This window comes from Amblyraja radiata, chromosome 1 (genome assembly GCF_010909765.2).
Source record: "Amblyraja radiata isolate CabotCenter1 chromosome 1, sAmbRad1.1.pri, whole genome shotgun sequence".
Lineage (NCBI taxonomy): Eukaryota > Metazoa > Chordata > Chondrichthyes > Rajiformes > Rajidae > Amblyraja > Amblyraja radiata.
Window position 1 is genome coordinate 140,513,896 of NC_045956.1, and position 24,589 is coordinate 140,538,484.

The following is a 24,589-nucleotide window of genomic DNA, read 5'->3' on the forward strand; positions in this document are numbered from 1 at the left end:
GGGGGAGGGACTCAAATTGGGAAAGCTAGCAGTCAGTGTGTGAGGCAGGAGGCAGAGAATGGTAGCACTCTGACCCAAAATGTAGGGGAGAGAGAAGAAAAAGACAATAAACAGAGAATAAGAGAGGGTGGGTTTCTTAAATGTGTATATTTTAATGCTAGGAGCATTGTAAGAAAGGTGTATGAACTCAGAGCCTGGATTGACACCTGGAAGTATGATGTTGTGGCGATCAGTGAAACATGGTTGCAGGAGGGCTGTGATTGGAAACTAAATATTCCAGGATTTCGTTGCATCAGGTGTGATAGAATTGGAGGGGCAAGAGGTGGAGGTGTTGCATTGCTTATCAGGGAAGATATTACAGCAGTGCTTTGGCAGAATAGATTAGAGGGCTTGTCTAGGGAGGCTATTTGGGTGGAACTGAGAAATGGGAAAGGGGTAGCAACACTTATAGGGGTGTATTATAGACCGCCAAATGGGGAGCGAGAATTGGAATAGCAAATATGTAAGGAGATTGCAGATATTAGTAGTAAGCACAAGGTAGTGATTGTGGGAGATTTCAATTTTCCACACATAGACTGGGAAACACATTCTGTAAATGGGCTGGATGGGATGGAGTTTGTAAAATGTGTGCAGGATAGTTTTTTGCAGCAATACATAGAAGTACCTACTAGAGAAGGAGCGGTGCTGGACCTCCTGTTAGGAAATGAGACGGGTCAGGTGGCAGAGGTATGCGTTGGGGAACAGTTCGGGACCAGTGATCACAATACCATTAGTTTCAATATAATTATGGAGAGGGTCAGAACCGGACCTAGGGTTGTGATTTTTGATTGGAGAAAGGCTAACTTTGAGGAGATGCGAAAGGATTTAAAAGGAGTAAATTGGGACATTTTGTTTTATGGGAAAGATGTGGAAGAGAAATGGAGTACATTTAAAGGTGAAATTTTAAGAGTACAGAATCTTTATGTCCCTGTTCGGTTGAAAGGAAATAGTAAACATCGGCAAGAGCCATGGTTTTCAAGGGAAATTGGACACTTGGTTCGGAAAAAGAGGGAGATCTACAATAATTATAGGCAGCATGGAGTAAATGAGGTGCTTGAGGAGTATAAAGAATGTAAAAAGAATCTTAAGAAAGAAATTAGAAAAGCTAAAAGAAGATATGAGGTTGCTTTGGCAAGTAAGGTGAAAGTAAACCCAAAGGGTTTCTACAGCTATATTAATAGCAAAAGTATAACGAGGGATAAAATTGGTCCATTAGAGAGTCAGAGTGGACAGCTATCTGCAGAGCCAAAAGAGATGGGGGAGATATTGAACACTTTCTTTTCTTCGGTATTCACCAAGGAGAAGGATATTGAATTATGTGAGGTAAGAGAAACAAGTAGAGTAGTTATGGAAACTATGAGATTCAAAGAAGAGGAAGTACTGACACTTTTGAAAAATATAAAAGTGGATAAGTGTCCAGGTCCGGACAGGATATTCCCTAGGACATTGAGGGAAGTTAGTGTAGAAATAGCAGGGGCTATGACAGAAATATTTTAAATGTCATTTGAAACGGGAATAGTGCCGGAGGATTGGCATACTGCGCATGTTGTTCCATTGTTTAAAAAGGGGTCTAAGAGTAAACCTAGCAATTATAGACCTGTTAGTTTGACGTCAGTGGTGGGCAAATTAATGGAAAGGATACTTAGAGATAATATATATAAGCATCTGGATAAACAGGGTCTGATTAGTAACAGTCAACATGGATTTGTGCCTGGAAAGTCATGTTTGACTAATCTTCTTGAATTTTTTGAAGAGGTTACTCGGGAAATTGATGAGGGTAAAGCAGTGGATGTTGTATATATGGACTTCAGTAAGGCCTTTGACAAGGTTCCTCATGGAAGGTTGGTTAAGAAGGTTCAATGGTTGGGTATTAATGGTGGAGTAGCAAGATGGATTCAACAGTGGCTGAATGGGAGATGCCAGAGAGTAATGGTGGATGGTTGTTTGTCAGGTTGGAGGCCAGTGACTAGTGGGGTGCCACAGGGATCTGTGTTGGGTCCACTGTTGTTTGTCATGTACATCAATGATCTGGATGATGGTGTGGTAAATTGGATTAGTAAGTATGCAGATGATACTAAGATAGGTGGGCTTGTGGATAATGAAGTAGATTTTCAAAGTCTACAGAGAGATTTATGCCAGTTGGAAGAGTGGACTGAAAGATGGCAGATGGAGTTTAATGCTGATAAGTGTGAGGTGCTACATCTTGGCAGGACAAATCAAAATAGGACGTACGTAGTAAATGGTAGGGAATTGAAGAATGCAGGTGAACAGAGGGATCTGGGAATAACTGTGCACAGTTCCCTGAAAGTGGAATCTCATGTAGATAGGGTGGTAAAGAAAGCTTTTGGTGTGCTGGCCTTTATAAATCAGAGCATTGAGTATAGAAGTTGGGATGTAATGTTAAAATTGTACAAGGCATTGGTGAGGCCAATTCTGGAGTATGGGGTACAATTTTGGTCGCCTAATTATAGGAAGGATGTCAACAAAATAGAGAGAGTACAGAGGAGATTTACTAGAATGTTGCCTGGGTTTCAGCAACTAAGTTACAGAGAAAGGTTGAACAAGTTAGGGCTTTATTCTTTGGAGCGCAGAAGGTTAAGGGGGGACTTGATAGAGGTCTTTAAAATGATGAGAGGGATAGACAGAGTTGACGTGGATAAGCTTTTCCCACTGAGAGTAGGGAAGATTCAAACAAGGGGTCATGACCTGAGAATTAAGGGACAGAAGTTTAGGGGTAACATGAGGGGGAACTTCTTTACTCAGAGAGAGGTGGCTGTGTGGAATGAGCTTCCAAGGAAGGTGGTGGAGGCAGGTTCGTTTTTATCATTTAAAAATAAATTGGATAGTTATATGGACGGGAAAGAAATGGAGGGTTATGGTCTGAGCGCAGGTATATGGGACTAGGGGAGAATACGTGTTCGGCACGGACTAGAAGGGTCGAGATGGCCTGTTTCCGTGCTGTAATTGTTATATGGTTATATGGTTATATGGATGCTATGAGAATGCAGGGTGACTTGGACATGTTGGGGGAGTGGGCAGATGCATGGCAGATGAAGTTTAATGTGGATAAATGTGAGGTTATCCACTTTGGTAGCAAAAACAGGAAGGCTGATTACTGTCTAAATGGCGTCAAGTTGGGAAAAGGGGAAGTACAACGGGATCTAGGGGCCCTTGTACATCAGTCTATGAAAGTAAGCATGCAGGTACAGCAGGCAGTGAAGAAAGCGAAAGGCATGTTGGCTTTTATAACAAGAGTAGTCGAGTATAGGAGCAAAGAGGTCCTTCTGCAGTTGTACAGCGCCCTAGTGAGACCAAACCTGGAGTATTGTGTGCAGTTTTGGTCCCCTGATTTGAGGAAGGACATTCTTGCTATGGAGGGAGTGCAGCGTAGGTTTACAAGGTTAATTACCGGGATGGCGGGAATGTCATATGCTGAGAGAATGGAGCGGCTGGGCTTGTACACTCTGGAGTTTAGAAGGATGAGAGGATATCTTATTGAAACGTATATGAGATTGTTAAGGGTTTGGACACGCTAGAGGCAGGAAATATGTTCCCGATGTTGGGGGAGTCCAGAACCAGGGGCCACAGTTTAAGAATAAGGGGTAAGCCATTTAGAATGGAGATGAGGAAACACGTTTTCTCACAGGGAGGTGTGAGTCTGTGGAATTCTCTGCCTCAGAGGGCGGTGGAGGCCGGTTCTCTGGATACTTTCAAGAGAAAGCTAGATAGGGCTCTTAAAGATAGCGGAGTCAGGGGATATGGGGAGAAGGCAGGAACGGGGTACTGATTGGGGATGATCAGCAATGATCACATTGAATGGCGGTGCTGGCTCGAAGGGCCAAATGGCCTACTCCTGCACCTATTGTCTATTGTCTATTGTCTATATTATGTTTTGCATAGACATTGTGGGCCGAAGTGCATGTTCCTGCGTGATACTGTGTGATACTGCGTGTTCTATGTTCTCTGTTCGGTAACGTGGAAACTATCAATCAGGCTGAACAGTAACATTGTGGACATTGTACCTAAGGGAAAGACATAGCGTTAGAAACTGGTGTAATTTTAAAGTTGAAATTGCATTGGGATCAGAAAATCAGCACAACATCCTACTTCAGTGACGTGTCACCCGTTAACTAATAATTCCAAGTAGTAGTCTAATACTTGGAATGGACATGTTGTTCCTTTAAGAGAGGTTTATATCTACTAAAGTTTAGAGGGGAAACTTAATTAAAAATACAAGATCCTGAGGGGACTTGACAGACAGTAGTGGAGAGGATCTTTCCCCTTGTGGAAAAATATAGAACTATGGGTCACTTTAAAGGAGGTACAGTGGCGCAACAGTAGTGCTGCTGCTTTAGATCAACAGAGACCCGGGTTCAATCCAGACTATGGGTGCTTGCATAAGAGTTTGCATGTTGCCCCTGTGACCGTGTGGATATTCTCCAGATGCATCGGTTTCCACCCACATTCCAAAGATGTGCAGGTTTATAGATCAATTGGCTTGTCCCTGGTGTGTAGGATAGAACTAGTATATGGGTGGTTGCTGGTCAATGCGGACTCGGTGGGACTTAGGGCCTGCTTCCATGCTGTACATCTAAATGAAACTAAACTGGTGACCTGAGTCCCCGTTAAAGTGAAGGGCAAAGCAGTAAGGAAGCTTGGCTGACGAGGGAAATTGAGACGTTAGTCAAAAACAAGAAGGATGCATGTGACACGTATAGGCGGCTGGGATCAAGTGCATCCCTGGAGGAGTTTCGGGAGCTAAGGTGTAAAATAAAAATCAGAAGGGCAAAAAGGGGCCAGGAGATAGCTCTGGCGGGTAGCATTAAGGACAATCCCAAAAGATTTTATAAATACATAAGGGGGAAAAGGGTAACTAGAGAGAGAGAATGGGATCTCTCACAAATCAAAGCGGTCACCTCTGTGTGGAGCCACAGGAGATGGACAAGGTCCTAAATTAGTATTTCCCCTCTGTATTTACCGAGGAGAAATACAGTAGGATGGGGGAAATTGGAGCAGTCACTGGAAGTGTCTTGTGAGCAGTCAGTGTTACTGTCGAAGAAGCACTGAAGATACTATCGTGTTTGAAGGTAGACAAATCTCCGGGGCCTGATCAGATATATCTGAGGACATTGTGGAAAACTAGAGAGGAAATTGCCGGAGCCCTGGTTGAAATTTACGAGTCGTCCTTTAATACAGGAGAGGTGCCGGAAGACTGAAGGGTGGCAAATGCTGTGCCTCTTTTCAAGAAGGGCTGCAGGGAAAATGTTGGGAACTATAGGCCGGTGAGCTTAACATCTGTAGGTGGTAGGTTACTGGAGAGTATTCTGAGGGATAGGTTAAACAAGCATTTGGATGGGCAAAGGCTGATTAGGGATTGTACATGGGAGGTCGTGTCTCACAAATCTGATGGATTTTTTTGAAGACGTGACCAAAAAGGTTGATGAGGGCAGAGCTGTAGATGTTGTGTACATGAACTTCAGTAAGGCGTTCAACAAGGTTCCGCATGGTCAGCTGCTCTGGAAGGTTAGATCACATGGGATCCAAGGAGAGATAGCTGAATGGATAGAAAATTGGCTCCATGGAAAGAAGCAGATGGTGATGGTGGAAGGTTGCTTCTCAGACTGGACGCCTGTGATTAGTGGTGTGCCTCAGGGTTTGGTGCTGGGCCCGTTACTGTTTGTCATCTACATGAATGATTTGGATGAGCACATTGGATGGTGGTTGTGAACGAATGCAGCAGGATTTGGATCGATTGGCCAGGTGGGCGGAGGAATGAGTTGATGGAATTTAATACAGAGAAGTTGCATTTTGGGATGTCGAACAAGGGAAGGACCTACACAGTAAATGGTAGGCCTCTGGGTAGTGTTGTAGAGGAGAGGGATCGAGGAGTACAGGTGCATGGTTCCTTGAAGGTCAAGACGCAGGTTGATAAGGTGATCAAAAAGGCTTTTGGCACTTTGGCCTTGATCAGTCAGAGTATTGAGTATAGAAGTTGGGAGGTCATGTTGCAATTGTATAAGACATTGGTGAGACCGCATTTAGAATATTGTGTTCAGTTCTGGGCACCATGTTATAGGAAAGATATTGTCAAGCTGGAAAGGGTTCAGAAAATATTTACAAGGATGTTGCCAGGACTAGAGGGTGTGAGCTACAGGGAGGGATTGGGTAGTCTGGGTCCATGGAGCGCAGAAGAATAAAGGGTGATCTTATATAGGTGTATAAGATAATGAGAGGAATAGATCGGGTAGATGCACAGAGTCTTTTGCCTAGAGATGGAGAATCGAGGACCAGAGGACATAGGTTCAAGGTGAAGGGGAATACATAGAAACATAGAAAATTAGTGCAGGAGTAGGCCATTCGGCCCTTCGAGCCTGCACCGCCATTCAATATGATCATGGCTGATCATCCAACTCGGTATCCCGTACCTGCCTTCTCTCCATACCCCCTGGTCCCCTTAGCCACAAGGGCCACATCTAACTCCCTCTTAAGTATAGCCAATGAACTGGCCTCAGCTACCTTCTGTGGCAGAGAATTCCAGAAATTCACCACTCTCTGTGTGAAAAATGCTTTTCTCAAAAATATTGTTCTCAATGGAGAGAGATGAGGAGAGAACAGGGTTACAGGCACGGAGGAAACACAGGTGAGGGTTTAGTCATAGATGCAGTGTAGAAACAGGCTCTTCGGCCCAACTTGCCCACATCGGCCAACATGTCCCAGCTACACTTGTCCCACCTGCCTGCGTTTGGTCCATATCCCTCCAAAGCTGTCCTACTAATGTACACAAAATTGCTGGAGGAACTCAGCGGGTGCAGCAGCATCTATGGAGCGAAGGAAATAGGCGACGTTTCGGGCCGAAACCCTTCTTCAGTACCTTGGTACTCCCCAAATTATGAAGTGAAAACATATTCAAAACAATGGAAGAATATTTACATACTGTATATCATCTGAACTGTTTATACAAAATACTGGTCTTAGTCAAAACACAAACAACAGGCACATGAGGCAATCTGCAGAACAGCACCTGCGCACATTGCAACTGCATTCACAGGGAACAGGTCTCTCCTGTATACTCTCCATCCTGTTGCGATTTATTGCTTGCTGACAGCGGCTTCAACCATTTGTACGAAACTAGCTACATTCTTGGGTAACCTGAGATTCTGACCAATAAGTTAGAAATAAAAGGTGCAGTTATTATGGAACCAGCTGACTGGGAAACCAGGTACGCCGATGTGGGCAAGTTGGGCCGAAGAGCCTGTTTCTACACTGCATCTATGACTCTATGACTAAACCCTCACCTGTGTTTCCTCCGTGCCTGTAACCCTGTTCTCTCCTCAACCCTGTTCTCTCCTCTCCTCTACTAATGTACCTGTCTAACTGTTTCTTAAACGATGGGATAGTCCCAGCCTCAACTTCCTCCCCTGGCAGCTTGTTCCATACACCCACCACCCTTTGTGTGAAAAAGTTACCCCTCGGATTCTATTAAATCTTTTCCCCTTCACTTTGAACCTGTGTCCTCTGGTCCTCGATTCCCCCACTCTGGGCAAGAGGCTCTGTGCATCTACCCGATCAATTCCTCTCATGATCTATAAGATCACCCCTCATCCTCCTGCGCTCCAAGGAATAGAGACCCAGCCTACTCAACCTCTCCCTGTAGCTCAGACCATCAACCACAGGGTCAACCTGTGGTCATCAATGGTCAACCACAGTGGAGGGAAATGTATATCACATCTTTGCTAGCTATTCTGAAATTATAACTGAGGAGCAGTGGCAAGAATAAATAAATGGAATGGCCTGGCAGTTTCCCAGTCAGCTGGTTCCATAATAACTGCACCTTTTATTTCTAACTTATTGGTCAGAATCTCAGGTTACCCAAGAATGTAGCTAGTTTCGTACAAATGGTTGAAGCCGCTGTCAGCAAGCAATAAATCGCAACAGGATGGAGAGTATACAGGAGAGACCTGTTCCCTGTGAATGCAGTTGCAATGTGCGCAGGTGCTGTTCTGCAGATTGCCTCATGCGCCTGTTGTTTGTGTTTTGACTAAGACCAGTATTTTGTATAAACAGTTCAGATGATATACAGTATATAAATATTCTTCCATTGTTTTGAATATGTTTTCACTTCATAATTTGGGGAGTACCAAAGCCTCCAGTCCAAATAAATGTTATTATCCTCATATTTTCTAAATTTATCATACACAAATGCTGCTTGAAAGACACAGTTAAAGGAAAAACCTTGGGCATATCTGGCGTGCAGTGCAGTGACCCAAATACAGCACCATATGACAAAAATAGAATAATAGATTTAGAAAAAGAGAAAAATAAATTTGAAAAGGGCAATTCATTTTCAGAGCAATTCTTTAGTTTTTGTACAAGTTTCAATGAGAAGTCTGTTGCTAACGCGGTCTGGGCACATGAATCGAACACTCAGAAAGTTTTGCATTCGGTTTCTAATGTCCACTGAGCTAAATGATGTTGGGATGTGATCACTGACTCGTGGACTTAAGAAATAAAAATGAACCATATTACCCACCATCTAAAGAATACATTTGGAAAATATCCCATGTTCATCGTCTGAGTTCATCTATAAAGAGTTTCTTACCGTACAAGGTTTTGCTGCACAGCAAGTGTCTGTGGATCTGGCTACGAACAGAAAAACAAACTGTTCAACTAAAGACAGACACCAAGTGCTGGAGAAACTCAGCGGGTCAAGCAGCATCTCTGGAGGAAAGGAATAGTTGATGTTTTGGATCGCGATGCTTCTTCAGCTAAACCTCTCTTTCTCATGGTGGTCGAGCAGTATAGTTGCTGCCTCACAGCGCCAGGGTCTCAAGTTCGATCCTGACTACCGGTACTGTCTGTACTGAGTTTGTACCACGTGGGTTTTCTCCAGGTACTCCGGTTTCCTCCCACACTCCAAAGATGTAGAGGTATGTAGGTTAATTGGCTTCAGTAAAAATTGTAAATTATCCCTTCTGTGTGGGGTAGTGTTAGTTTTCGGGGATCGCTGGTTGGCGCGGAGTCAGTGGGCCAGATGGTCTGTTTCTATTCTGTGTCCCTAAAACTAAAAATCTAAATATGTTATGAGTATTCTGTAAATACACAATTGATTTTTCACTAACAACAGGCGGCCACATAGTATTTCAGTGGGTTTCAAGATGGCCAATGCAATTACATAGAACATAGAACAGTACAGCACAGGAACAGGCTCTTCGGCCCACAATGTCTGTGCCTAACATGATGCCAAGACCACCCCTGGCAATGCGTTCCAGGCACTCACCACACTCTGTGTAAAGCGTGTGCAACAGCGACACGGTGGCACAGCGGTAGAGTTGCTGCCTTACAGTGAATGCAGCGACGGAGACCCTGTCACGGGTACGGACCTCCCCACCATCAAAGGAATCTACAGTTGCCACTGCCTCAAAAAGGCAGCCAGCATCTTTAAGGGCACCCACTCCACCCTGGCTGCACTCTCATTTCACTCCTGCCATCGGAAATAAAATATAGGAGTGAAAACCGTAATGTCCTGGTTAAGGAGTAGCTTCTTCCTATCAACCATCAGGCTCTTGAATACTATGGACACCAACTAAACTTTGAACTATGAACTGTCTTAGTTGCACTGGGGACTTTGGGTTTTTGTTTTGCTTTGCACTGATATTGGCTTTCTTAATTAATTGTATTTATTTTTGTTTGTTTTATTATGTTTTATCGAGTACTGTGTTTACAGACCTGCTATGCTGCTGCAAGTAAGAATTTCATTGTTCCGTTTTGGTACAAATGACAATCAAGCACTCATGACTCTTGACCTCTTCTGCACCCCTTTCAAAGCCTCCACATCCTCCTTCCTGTGTTGGGGTGACCAGCGCTGCACCAAAGTGCTGCATCATCCTGACTCACACCCAATGAAGGCAATGAAGACAATGAAGTCCTCTTTATCACTTTATCAACTTGTGTTGCCACTTTCAGGGCATTATGGACTTGGACACCAAGATCCCTCTGCACATTAATGCTGTTAAGGGTATTGTCATCAATTGTATATTTTCCCTTTGCATTTCAACTTCCCAAAGTGCAACACCTCACACTTGCTCGGATTAAACACCATCTGCCATTTCTGTATCTGATCTAAATTCTGCGACCCCAGCAGTCTTAGTGTCATCTGCAAATTACTAAGTTTGCATAGTTCATTTTCCATCACGCATTGTCCAGTTCTTTCTTAATGGGTGGAATTGTCATAGGGTCACAAGGTAATAAGGAGTAGAATTAGGCCATTCGGTCCATCAAGTCTATTCTGCCATCTAATCATGGCTGATCTATCTCTCCCTCCTCACCCCATTCTCCTGCCTTCTCCCCAGAACCTCTAATTCCTGTACTAATCAAGAATCTCTCTATCTCTGCCTTCAAAATATCCACTGACTTGGCCTCCACAGCCTTCTGTGGCAAAGGATCCCACAGAGTCACCACACTCTGACTAAAGATGGCCATCCAAATATAAAGCCAGCCACTGAATGGCAGTGTGCTTAGTCATTGGATGAATCCACCAGCGGAACACTTCCGTACCGAGATTACGAATGCCTATGCTCCTCGTCCACAGGAGTCCATGAGGCTTTCAGTAAGCAGGTTTGGTCTTCCAGATCTCAATCGGTTACTCGTGGGCAACAGGTAAAGGCAACTGGCCTCATTCTGCAAAATCTGGGTCAATATTTCTAGTTCTCGTCCTCTAAATTTGTCCACGTGGTGATAAATGAGTCTGAAAGCAGAGCTCCACCTATATTTATTTTGTGAGAAAAAGCTAATTAGTGAGAGATTTACTTGCTGCATCTCCTCTGCACTAGCGACATGGGTTGGTGGTGAAAGGTGAGGACCAGGGGAACTCTTATCCTGGATCCGTCTGGGGGGAGGGGAAGCAACAGCAGAACTGCGGGACATGAGGGGTTCATCCTCAACAACTCAGGGGAATCACTCACGAAGGCGGACATCTAACCCTGTGAGCAAATGCGGCGGAGTTGGAGAGATTGAGTACAAGGGATGGCATCATTGCAAGAGGCAGGATGGGAGGAGGTGCAGTCTAGATAACTGTGAGAGGCAATGAGTTTGTTGTGGATGTCAGTACATAGTATGTCCCCTATGATGGGGGCAGAGAGATGAAGAAAGGGGAGAGAGGGTCAGAGATAGTCCAAGTGAATTTGAGGGCAGAGTAGTGGAAGTTGGTAGAAACATTGATTAAATCAATGAGTTCTGCATGGGTGCAGAAAGCATCCCTGAGCCTTACAAAGAGCAGTGAGTGGTACTGGAGTATGCTTAGAATAAAGGATGTTCAGCATAAAATAGGCATAGCTGGGCACATACAAGGGCATGTTTAAGAGGGAGTTAGATGTGGCCCTTGTGGCTAAAGGGATCAGGGGGTATGGAGAGAAGGCAGGTACAGGATACTGAGTTGGATGATCAGCCATGATCATATTGAATGGCGGTGCAGGCTCGAAGGGACAAATGGCCTACTCCTGCACCTATTTTCTATGTTTCTATGTTGCTACACATTTGACCTGAAGAAAGTTAGGAGCCAAAAGAGAAGTTGTTAAGGGTGTGCACAAGGGCTCCATCAGGGGAAGGAGTCCCACAGAAGGGTCCTGACCCAAAACATCATTTGTCCATTCCCTCTGCAGATGCTGCCTGACCCGTTGAGTTCCTCCAGCAATTTGTGTTTTGTGCATTGGTGATCACTTCGCAGACCACCTGCATTCAGTGACCCCAGGCGCCCAGTTGACCACCGGGTTAATTATCCATCCCAGTCCCACAGCGTTGCAGCTTTCTGTGGCCTTCTGCACCCTCATACCAAGGCACAATGCAGGCTTCAGAAGCAGCTCCTCATCTTCCATCTGGGAACAATGCAGCGTGTAGTACTAATAATGAATCCTCCTACTTTATTCTCTGACTCTGGCCATTTTGAGCAGCCGACCGCATGTGATTTTGTGTCACTGTTGCCCCACTATTGGAAACACTTATCACAGACAAATGCATTCTATTTCATATTGGTCATCCCTATCAGACTATTCCCTTTGATCTACCCTTCCATTCCCTACTCTGCTACTGAAAAATAACTTGTTTTCACTTTCTCTCTGAGTTCTGATGAAAGGCTATAGCCCTGAAGCAATTACCTGGTTTCTCTTTCCACAGATGCTGTCTGACTTGCTAAGATATTTATTTTTACATATGCTCTGCGTCTCGTATTTTCTGTTTTGATTCTCCGTTTTCAGCATCTGTGGTTGTTTTGATTGTAATCTCCAGATTTGCCATTTTCTCCAACTGTTTCAGAAACCTCTACCGTGTCTTTTCTCACTTTTTATTTTGAAAAGCTCCGCTTTCATCAGGTTTCCCTTAAAACAAAGATCGCAGGCACTAGCATGCGGACCAGCATCCTTGACATGGATTGGAATATAGCTTTTACTTTTCAGTAGATTTGATATTTAGAATATGTGTTTTACTTTGAGCTATGACGGTGGGTTTGTTGGCATTGATTTGTATTGTTCATATTATTCTTGTAAATAATTGATCCAATTTATTTTTGGTTAAAAAAAAGGATGTGAACCAGCATCCAGGACACCCAACGATGAATGAATGGAGTCAGTCCGCCCCTCAAATGTGGCTGAAGGCTTTAAAATTATAAGGGTAATTTAGTATTTTTTCAAATGCCAGTGGCAGTCGGGGAGACTTAAAGTCACAATTTAAGTAATTTTAAAAAAAACTAGCACTTTAACATAAAAATTAAAAGTCTCAACCAAAACATAAATAATTAACAACATTAAACTGGAGCAAAATAATTAAAATAGTTTACCTCATAAATCACAGTTCTATAATTCCCACTGAAATCACCAGGGTCTCGGTCGTGACACAAGGTCAATGAGTTGATTCATAGCTGGACTCCTAGCGAATTGTAATTAGATGGAGCAACACAAGGCAGCATGTCTGACGTTCTAAATCTGTCAGTCAATACCAGACTTTTGCTCTGATGGTGCTGGTGTGGAAATGCATAATTTACAACCGTTTAAGTGACGAAACCCTAATGGCGCTCCCATTTTAAATGGCTGGCTGCAACCAGTGAGGTGCAGCCCATTTACTGTAAGTAAAAGTTACCCTTGGATTAGTCACTTCTAAGATCTGCTATAAATCACTGACAATTGCAAACAGCCGGCAGGATGTGCTGTTTCATTGCCTTCATCTTGAGCACGGGGAGCAAATGGAATGTTGGCATAAATGTGTGATAGAAATTTGTTACACTCTAAATACAAAAATCTGTAGCGTGTCAGATATGTTACTGAATAGTTAGCACCTTAATAATAACAGAATTTCAAACTGTTCCAGGTACTTTAAGCCACTCTAAATAATCACAAATAAATGCTAGGGCATTTTATTTTAGTTTGACATTTTCTGTTTTTTTAATTCCATTAATTCTTTAAGTGTCAGATTTCAGTATTAGCCTGAGCAAGGAGAGTACAGGGCCTATAACACTGGTTGAAGCTGGGTTGCTGACAGCATTTATGAAGTGTCTAGATGGACACTTGAATCACGGGTACAGAGGGCTATAGACTAAGTGATAAGCTCTGGGGGTTAATACAAAAGTGTCTCCACTGGTCTGTATTAATGAGTTGAAAGGCCTGTTTTCATGCTGTATAACTGACTACATGCTAATTTTCAGAATAATACACCACTGAATGCAAGTATTTGAGAAGGAATATTGTGATCATGTTTAGTTTAGGGTTATATTCCATTTTGCAGCTCCACCGAGTATTGAAGGAACTTACTTTGCAGGGAAAATGTTCCCTATATTGGGGGACTCCAGAATCAGGGGTCACAGTTTAAGAATAAAGGGTAGGCCATTTAGGACTGAGATGAGGAAAAATCTTTTTCACCCAGTTGTGAATCTGTGGAATTCTCTGATACAGAAGGCAGTGGAGGCCAATTCACTGGATATGTTCAAGAGAGAGTTAGATACATCTCTTAGGGCTAACGGAATCAAGGGATATGGGGATAAAGCAGGAATGGGGTACTGATTTTGGACGATCAGCCATGATCATATAGAATAGCGGTGCTGGCTCGAAGGCCCCGAATGGCCTACTCCTGCAGGAGTAGGCCATTCGGGGCCTTCGAGCCAGCACCGCTATTCTATATGATCATGGCTGATCGTCCAAAATCTTTCCTATTTTCTATGTTTCTATTGACAGAAATATAAACAAATGCCCTTCATTGCCTTCAGGGCATTTTTAGTGATCTAACAAGAGTTTTTATAGCTTTCTCTATCCGAAAAGAATAGAGAAAATTGTTAGCTATTATCTAATTGTGAACATCCTTCCTGAATTTAAGAAGCATGCCAAAGAAAACAAGGATCTTCTTTGTCAGAAAGAATGGGTCGGAGCAGCAATTTCTCTTTGATTGCTCCTACAGCAGTTGTGTTTTATTCACTTCAAAAGAAACATATCACACAGATTACACCGATAACCAATTTTCCAGTTTTCTCACTAACACCTGGTATCCTCTTCCAGAGGACATGTTCAGTAAACATCTGCTTTGGTGCTTCCATAAAATGAGTGTGCCTTTTTCCCTCTTCTCTCATTTGAGACTGCAGAAACCAACAGCAGGTGAAAAAGAGACTCCAGCAAAGGCCTGAAATTGTCCTGTTTTATTCCAAGTTTGGAATGTACAATGCACAGATTGAATATGGCTGCTTCACTCACGATCAATCCACTTTTATTGTTGTCACTTAAGCGCTGTAGGTTGCCCAATGAAACAGCCACAATTGACATCCACCACCAACGATGGACACCAGGCAGAGAAAGATGCAGTGATGGAGGAGGCTGAAGGAAGAAGCACACACTGCCTTTCTTGGGTGCCAGAATTTGGCAAATTACAAATTACAAAGAGACTTAAAACAGTTGATTTAACAGGTTTAAATAAGACAGTTATTTTGCCGAGTTTGCATGTTGTGGTTTCTATCAACACAAATTGTGCAGGATAAATGGATGCATGCAAGATTTACTCTAAGATGGCGACAGCGGAAGGTGAAAGGGAAAAGGCGGCAGTTGTGAACGTTTCGTGAACCCATTTCCCGCATTTCCTGAAAGCGCCCTGAAAGAGGCTCTGTGATTTGCTCAGGAGGTGGGGCATGGTGACCTTGGTGCACGGAAGTGGACAGGTGGCTACTGAAAGTGGTGTACATCGCCGTTGCAGAGGTCGTGGGGTTGGCGGATGCAGTCACAGGAAGCCACAATGCAGCTGGATGAGCGTGGGGATCGAGTGCAGCCTGCAGCAGCAAGCAGGGAGTAAAAGTGGATGGAGCCAATGGCCAACCCCTGCTTCATCAATCCAATTGCATGACAACGTGAGAATATAAGTTAGGGTGGAATAGCGAACTTCCAACCTACCTCATTGCAGGCGTTGGACTTTTTTCTCTGGAACTATAATGCTACAATGGTAAGCAATATTCTGCACCCTGGTATTTTTCTCTTTGCACTACCTGTTGGTATCCGATTTGATGGGATAGTGCACAAAAGCTTTTTATTGTACCTCAATACAGGTGGCAATAACAAACCGAGATTGGACTTTTCCGAGACTTAGAAGTTGCAAGATGGCACTAGAACAGGGCAACTCTGCTTGCTATTTCTTAAGGGGATCTCGTACTCGTGTGTAGGATGATTTGACCAGATAGAATAAGATTTTCACTGATAATAAACTAAGATAAATAAATAGCAGTTCTCATTTTAGTTTTTAATACAAGCCCAGTTCTAGGAATTTATAAAACCAAGATAGCAGTGACATGTGTTCCATGGAATTGTGACTAACAAAACTATTTTATTTTTAAATCTTTCATAAATTAATGGCTTTGGCTGCTTTTAGTTTAGTTTATTTAGTTTAGTTCAGTTTAGAGATACGGCGCAGAAACAGGCCCTTCGGCCCACCGAGTCTGCACTAACCAGCGATCCCGCACACTAACACTATCCTACACACACAAGGGACAATTTTAAAAATATTTTACACCAAGCCAATTAACCTACTTGGTGTGTGGGAGGAAACCGAAGATCTCGGAGAAAACTCACTTGGTCGCGGGGAGAACATACAAACTCCGTACAGACAAGCACCTGTAGTCAGGATTGAACCCTGGTCTCTGGCGCTGTAATGCAGCAATTCTACCACTACGCCATTATGCCGACCTATCCAGCAATAATCATCAGAATCAACTTTCAATGAATGATAGTCTAAAAGTGCTTGTTTACATTAATAAACAAAGATAGACACAAAATGCTGGAGTAACTCAGCAGGACAGGCAACATCTCTGGATAGAAGGAATGGCTGATGTTTCGAGTCAAGACCCTTCTTCAGACTGAGAGTCAGGGGAGAGGGAGACAGATAAGGAAGGGTAAAGTGTGTGAAACCAAGACATCAAAGATACTGATCAAGGAAAATGTAGAATCGATCATTGTTAGCCAGGAGGTGACAACAAAGCAAACTGAGATAAAATGTGATTGGGGATAGTGAGACTGGTCGGAGATTGGGGAAGGGGAGGTATTGAGAGGGAAAGGAAGGGTTACTTGAAGTTAGAGAAGTCAATATTCATACCGTTAGGGTGTCAGCTGCCCAAGGGAAATATGAGGTGCTGTTCCTACAATTAGCGCTGGGCCTCACTGACAATGGCCGAGGCACAGGACAGAAAGGTCAGTGTGGAAATGAGAGGGGGAGTTAAAGTGTTTAGCTACCGGGAGATCAGGCGGGTCTAGGAGGTGTTCAGCGAGACAATTGCCGAGCGTTTACTTGGTTTACTGAAAAGACGGTCATGATCCTTAGACAGAGTTGAGGGGGGAGGTATAGGGACAGGTGTTGCATCTTCTGTGGTTGCAGGAGGAAGTACCTGGGGAGAGGGTGGTTTGGGTGGGAAGGGACAAGTTAACCAGGGAGTTGCGGAGGGAAAGGTCTCTGCGGAAAGGGGTGGAGAGGAAAGATGTGGCCAATAGAGGGATCCCATTGGAGGTGGCGAAATTGTCGGAGGATTTATGTGCTCCGGCTGCTGGGGTGAAAGGTGAGGACTAGGGGAATCCTGTCCCCGTTACAACTGGGGGGAGGGGGAGCAAGAGTGGAGATGCCAGATATCGAGGAGACCCTAGTGAGGCCTCATCTATGAAGGAAGAGGGAAACCCTCATTCCCTAAAGAATGAGGACATTTCAGATGTCCTATTATGGAACACCTCACATTGGGCACAGATGCGGTGTAGATGGAAGAATTGGGAGTAGGGGATAGTCTTTTCAGGAGAGGGTGGGAAGAATTGTTGTCTAGATAGCTGTGGGAGTCAGTAGGTTTAGAATAGATGTCAGTCGATAGTCTATCTCCTATGACGACGATGGTGAGAAACAGTAAGGAGATGTCAAAATTAGTAGTGAAGTTAATGAAGTTGGTGACTTCACCATGGGTGTAGGAGGTGGCATGTAGCGGAGATCGAGTTGTCATCCAGAAGAAACTCATGCGGTCACAAGGGTGAACGTGCAAACTCCAAATATGCATTTTGAAACAGCTTGGAGAGATCAGTGCACTTTCTTAAATTCAACTCCAATTACCATCAGTAATGCTCTGGAAATAGTCAACACTGCCCATTGTACAGGTATCTGTACTATAATAAAAGCAGCGGAGAGCTGCTGTTTTGACTGCATGTTTTGGAATTCACATCAAATAATAAACTCAATGTAATCATTATCATGGTGACTAAACCAAATTAATTACTGTTTGGATTCCTAAACTCTTAGAGGTATTCACAGAATTTGTTCAAAGTTTTTCCCCCCTAAGGGCACAATTATCTTGCCTCTTTTACTGCAGTTAAAAGATGTCTGCAACCTTTCTTTTTGAAGTTCTGTATCTCTATTTTTAGAACGATCAGTGATTTATCACCTTAATGGAAGCATATTTTACATTGCATTGTTGACTGAAGAATTTCAAACAGTTTTTCCATATTTAGAGAATTCTAGAAAGATGGATTTTTCACATGAATCAAACTGACAAAGATTTGAGAATAAGAGTGAAAATTTTAATGTGTGCAAAGCAATTTTTTTGTAAAAGGCTTACGTTAGGATGCAGGGAAACTCATCAACAATGGACATTGGACAAATGAAATGCACGAATTACAGGAAAGACTGGAAATGGCTACAAAGTTTACATTAATAAAACAGGATATTAAAGTGGTTTTAACGGCACTCAAGACAGCAACAAATGATGGATTAGAGTTACAAGATGACAGGCGAATTCCTTGGATGCAATAAAAGAAAAAACGTAATTGAGAACTCAACTATCTTTTGCGCCTCAGCGAAGCATTTCAATTACAGTAATAAAAGGCTTTAATATTGTCCAGCCTGAAAAGATTAACTTACTATCAGCTACTGATATGAAACAATTTTGATATGCACTGCATCTAATCATGTACTTTGCAAGCAACCTCCTGTTTTCAGTTGAAAGTTTGCCAGTTCTATTTATTTAACTTTTAATATCCAGATATTTAACTTTATATATCAATATTCCTTTAAACAACCGGTGTAGCATGATTGATGCAGTATGTCAAATAAGAATGCGTTTATGCAGAAACAAAGAACTGCAGATGTTGGTTTATACCAAAGATAGACACAGTGCTTGAGTAACTCAGCGGGTCAGGCAACATAGCAAATTTATGTTACTTAAGCATTCAAAGAATTTAACAGAATTATTCTGCTGTGGGGAGTCACTGAGGAGACTACAGAATCCTCACCTTTTATGATAAAACCAGCTGATATATTTCAACTTTTTTCTCTCCCAACATCAGCTTTTCCCATCGATGATTGTTTAATGAGAGATTGCATTTATGCTGACCGACGTTTGATGGAATTATACAGGCTGCAAGTCCCAGATACCCCGGATAGACAGTCCCTTCTAAACCTGGACATTAGCAAGGTTGCTTGATTAGCCTCAAGCATCTCCCAGTTCTGAGAAATGGTGGAAAATGAGCCTGAAGAGGGGCACATTATGTTAATGGTGCACATTGTCATCAGAAAAAGCCTACTGGAAACTTGATTTACATAAACTAGATACTATGGAAGTTATATAGAAGAGCACTTAATTGAAACATTTATCATAGCACAGCTATTTTACGTAATCAGACATCAGCTTATTTTATTTAGCCTCACGTGATTGTTAGCCATTTAGCAGCACTTAATTAAATCAATTATCTAGTAATCAAGACACTAAACATGTTACTTATTTCTACTTTTGCATCTTTGTATTCTTAATAAATACATTTGTATCTTTGTACTAAACTTATAAACTAATATGTAACATTATAATATGGTGTGTGTAACCTTGGCAGTAGCTAAAATATAATGGTGGAAAAGTAAACATAGCTGGGAGATGAGGGTAACAGTTGAAATTTAAGGGTGGCAAAAGAGGAAGAGATATGAGGGGAAATGTAAAGTTTAATAAGACTGAACCAAGGTCGGAAGTTAATGATGGCGAGACAGAGAATATTAGAATCGAAGATAGATTGATGCGAGAGGAGTACAGCATGCAAGATAGGGTAGAGAAGATATGGCTGGAAAACTGTAATAAAAAGCTGCCTGTTTCTGTAGTCGGAGGGCAATTAGGGAATGGGCAGGTGGTGTCATCTCTGAATGTTCCAGCCGATGTTTGCAAATAAAGGTTTTCGTCTTCTTGAAGAATTCTCCGTGTCTGTGTCATCTTATCCAACCCTGAGTCCCTAAACCACGATAAAATTGGCGCTGCGAGCAGGGTCGATAAGAGATCGTTAATTAAAAGACAAACAGCCCTGGGCGCTTCCCAGCACCTCTGTGGCTCCTAAGGACAACAGGCAAAATGGTTAGCCACCCATAAAAATTATGCGGTTTTCCACTTCATTTGGACTAATAACCTGTTGTACATGAGAAGCCATTGGGGACACAGAAGTGCCTAGGTAGTTAGAAGGTCTCTCCGACCCAAGAATCTGGCACTAAATTGTTCTAAAAAGGGAACCCGGAGGATTGTCCGAGAAGGCTGCGCTGTGTGGTGAGTAATAATATTTGTGATAAGAAAGTACAGCATTGCATTATGTGATATTATTAAGAGTTTATTGAGACCTCGTGGATACCACCCTGAGAGATCAGGGGTTGCACGGATGAGGCAGGTATTAAAACCTCGTGGATACCACCCTGAGGGATCAGGGGTTGAATGGACGAGGCAGGTATTCTGTGGACACCACCCTGAGAGGTCAGCGGTTTGTAATAAAGTATTTTGTGGATACCGCCTTGGGTGACTAAGGGTTCGTACGGGCAAAATACGGATTTAAGGTAAGTGGGTAATGGAAACAATGTACACGGTGATAACATATTGTAGAATAGCAGAAAGTAGAATAGCAATAAGAATAGTGTAAGGTAATATAGTGACAAGGACGGAGGAGGTGTAAGGACTGAGTTTCTTAACTGTTTGTGGAGACAACTTGCTGCATTCTCTCTGCTGCTTGGTCTCTCAGCATTCTCTCTGCTGAGAGACCAAGACGAAATGTGCTCCCTTTGTCTGGAGATTGATGGGAGTGGGGTGTGGTCAGATGTTGAGTGACTAGGAGTTTGATTGGTTGTGATCTTAGTGGGGTGTGGTTAGAATTTGTGTGACGGTGAGTCTGACTAATCATGGCCTGAATCAATGTCCAATCACAGCGCTCAGGATCATGACTGATAGGGGATTAGACCATCCTACTTTAACATAAAAAAAGGGAGATAAGAATTATATAAATGTGTATTTTGAAACTGTAATGTGTGTCGAAAATTGCATAATTTCTTTGAAGAATGAAACATGTGATTTGTGTGTAAAAACCAGGTTTGAATGAATGCAGAAGTTCATATATGTGATGTCCTTTTTTTTGTTGTAAACCACATGTTGTAAGGGTAGGTGTGTGTGTCCCTTTACGAAACTGTAAGCAATGGGGGAGGTTACGCACAGCTGTAAGGTAACGCTTAATGCTCTGTTTCCTCTCAACTTAAAAGGGGAAAGTTGGAAAATGTAGGTTGCTTGGTTTTTGTGATGTTTCTTTTATATTTCTTTTCACTAAGTTAATTTGGAAAATTGTTACTAGAGAAATGGAAATTAAAAATAGTGGTGAGAATGGATTGAAATAATTGGAATTAAGTTAATTGCTGAAACACGACCAGCTTTTATGGTTTGTTTAGATAAACATTCTGGTTGGAGAAGGGTAATAAATCAATGGAGCCCAGGAAAAGATGCAAACAGTATCATGTGACAATCCAGCTGAGACGGGGACACTGAGGTCTTTCGAAGTGAATTGATCTGATTGTTTGCTGAGATTTTCAGAAACAGACAGTGTATAGGATAGTATGGAGAACTACAGAAGGGGGGCAGAATAAGAGTACGAACAACGACTGGATTGATTGATAAAGTGCACAACACAAGATAATACAATAAGTAAGGTTACTGCAGTTGAATTGCTAAGTAAAACGCTTCCTGTATATAAAGAGGATATTATAAAGCACTCTGAGGAATGAGGAAAAAGGAAGGAACGTTGTGAGGAAGTAGCCCAAGGAAGGTACTCTCAAGATAAATGTGTGACAAGATGGAAGTGTTAATTATATGCCCACAGATAAGTTGGAAAGGTGGGAAAAGCGGAGAGGAAAGGAATTAGATGCACTTAGGCAGTTTAGAGAGAAAGGGGAGCGAGGCAGTGAGGCGGCAACAGAAGTAGGAAACAACAGGTGTGAAAGTAATGAATGAATGAATGAATACGTTTATTGTCATTGCACAATACTGTGCAACGAAATTCCATTACATCTCCTCCGGTTAAAAAAATACAAACACGACAACCATTAACACATATGTACACTTATTAGTAAAAAATAAATAGGTATTTTAAAAGAATTTAAAAGAATTTGGCGGCATTTCTTAGAATTACATTTTGCTTCCCCAGCATTCTCTGTTGGAATTTAGCTCTTTTATCGCACATGGGTAGAAACTATTCTTTAGTCTACCGGTGCGAGCCTTCAGAGTCCTGAATCGCCTCCCAGAGGGTAGCAGAGTAAAAAGGTGGTTGGCAGGGTGGGATGTGTCCTGCTTGATATTTGGAGGAGTCAGTGGAAGATTTTAAAAGGAAGGTGAATGAATTTGCAAAGGAGGCTAGAATATCTGAGAAGAAATTGAGTTTAGAATAAGAAAGAAGGCATACCAAAAAGGATTAAAAGTGGGTAGCAGAGGGATAAATTGATTAGACCGCTTTAAAAAGAAAAGAGCAGGACAGACACAGATTATCCTTTGGGGCACCCATAAACTGAGAGGGCTAAAAAATACCTTACCCAATATTCCTGATGGAGTAAGAAATGGATTAGGGCTTTGGAGGAGGAGAACACTGGACACTTATTGGCTTTGGGAGATTTGAAGGCACTGTTGGTGAAAGTGATAGGAACCACTAAACTGACAGAACTCCGGAAGATGGCTGATATAAAAATGCTGTGAATAATGCAATAAACAATGGCATGCTGTTTGACACAGTCAGGCAGAGGGTATGGCAGGCCCTCAGACAATGTTACCCACTTAAGGTGGACCCCAAGGAATAAAGGGGAGATCCACTGGGAGAGGCAACTAATCCAGCAGCCTATCTGGAGAACCAGCTGAAAAGGTGGAGACTCGAAACTGAACAAGAAATAGAAGGCAACCAGTTAATGAACACAATATTCTGAACCACTGTGGTGGTTGTCATTCCTCCTCAAGTTAAGTCTAGATTGGAGGAGGTGGTGGGATTGTCATCTATGTCCCACCCCCGATTCACCGATTATTTGGTCAATGCGGTCGAGAAATATCGCAATGATAGGAAGACACTTGCAGACCAGCAGGAAGAGGTGCAGAGAAAAATGATGCAAATGTAACTTGAAGAGCTCAAAAAGGAAAGATAATGTTGTCAATAACAACAGACCTGGTTGAAAAGACTGAAATGTGATGCACCGACAGTGAGTCCGATGACAGAGCCAAACGGGGGCCAGAGAATTCTATGACAATAATAAATGTCTTTGGGGGAGCGTTTCCTCAAATGCCCTATCAGGAGTGAAATAAATCAGGATATAAGCCCAGACAGGACTGGGGTCCCCAAGGGAGGGTGGGATCTCAAGGAGGAGGTCAAGAGAGGCTAGTAAGGAGGCAGGTAATGGATAGGTGTGTTGGGGATGTGAACATGTATGGTAATCAGGAAATAATAATTATTATATTAAGATAGTGGAGAACATAGCTATGGTAAGAACATTAGGTTTTCAAAGTCTACAGAGAGATTTATGCCAGTTGGAAGAGTGGGCTGAAAGATGGCAGATGGAGTTTAATGCTGATAAGTGTGAGGTGCTACATCTTGGCAGGACAAATCAAAATGGTAAATGGTAGGGAATTGAAGAATGCAGGTGAACAGAGGGATCTGGGAATAACTGTGCACAGTTCCCTGAAAGTGGAATCTCATGTAGATAGGGTGGTAAAGAAAGCTTTTGGTGTGCTGGCCTTTATAAATCAGAGCATTGAGTATAGAAGTTGGGATGTAATGTTAAAATTGTACAAGGCATTGGTGAGGCCAATTCTGGAGTATGGTGTACAATTTTGGTCGCCTAATTATAGGAAGGATGTCAACAAATAGAGAGAGTACAGAGGAGATTTACTAGAGTGTTGCCTGGGTTTCAGCAACTAAGTTACAGAGAAAAGTTGAACAAGTTAGGGCTTTATTCTTTGGAGCGCAGAAGGTTAAGGGGGGACTTGATAGAGGTCTTTAAAATGATGAGAGGGATAGACACAGTTGACGTGGATAAGCTTTTCCCACTGAGAGTAGGGAAGATTCAAACAAGGGTACATGACTTGAGAATTAAGGGACAGAAGTTTAGGGATAACATGAGGGGGAACTTCTTTACTCAGAGAGTGGTGGCTGTGTGGAATGAGCTTCCAGTGAAGGTGGTGGAGGCAGGTTCGTTTTTATCATTTAAAAATAAATTGGATAGTTATATGGACGGGAAAGGAATGGAGGGTTATGGTCTGAGCGCAGGTATATGGGACTAGGGGAGAATACGTGTTCGGCACGGACTAGAAGGGTCGAGATGGCCTGTTTCCGTGCTGTAATTGTTATATGGTTATATGGTTAAGAAGAGGTATTAGATACACCTAGGCTAGGATGCCGCAGGGATTTAAATACTCGCCCCATGTTTTTAATCAGATGTTAAAGGCAGATTTGTAAGGTGTACCCTTAGAAAGTATTTGATACAGTATGTGGATGATTTGTTGGTTTGATCCACAAGTGAGAAGCAATTTGAGCGAGACATTTTAATTTTCTTGGAAAAGATGGCATAGGAGGTCATAAAGTATCAAGGGAGAAGTTGATTTTTGTCAGCAGCAGGTAGAATATTCAGGACGAGTAATGTCTAAAGAAGTAAAAGCTATAGCGCAGGATCAATACAATACACAATACAATACAATACAATTCAATTTATTGTCATTTGGACCCCGTGAGGTCCAAACGAAATGCCGTTTCTGCAGCCA

At 42.5% G+C, this 24,589-nt stretch overlaps 1 long non-coding RNA gene across 1 annotated transcript; it reads left to right on the top strand.

Moving 5' to 3' along the window:
• Positions 1–317: 317 nt before the first annotated feature.
• Positions 318–22,780, top strand: LOC116979793. The gene is made up of 4 exons (XR_004413776.1): positions 318–330; positions 1,152–1,161; positions 3,813–3,819; positions 22,159–22,780. It is a non-coding gene; the product is annotated as an uncharacterized LOC116979793 (long non-coding RNA).
• Positions 22,781–24,589: the final 1,809 nt, after the last annotated feature.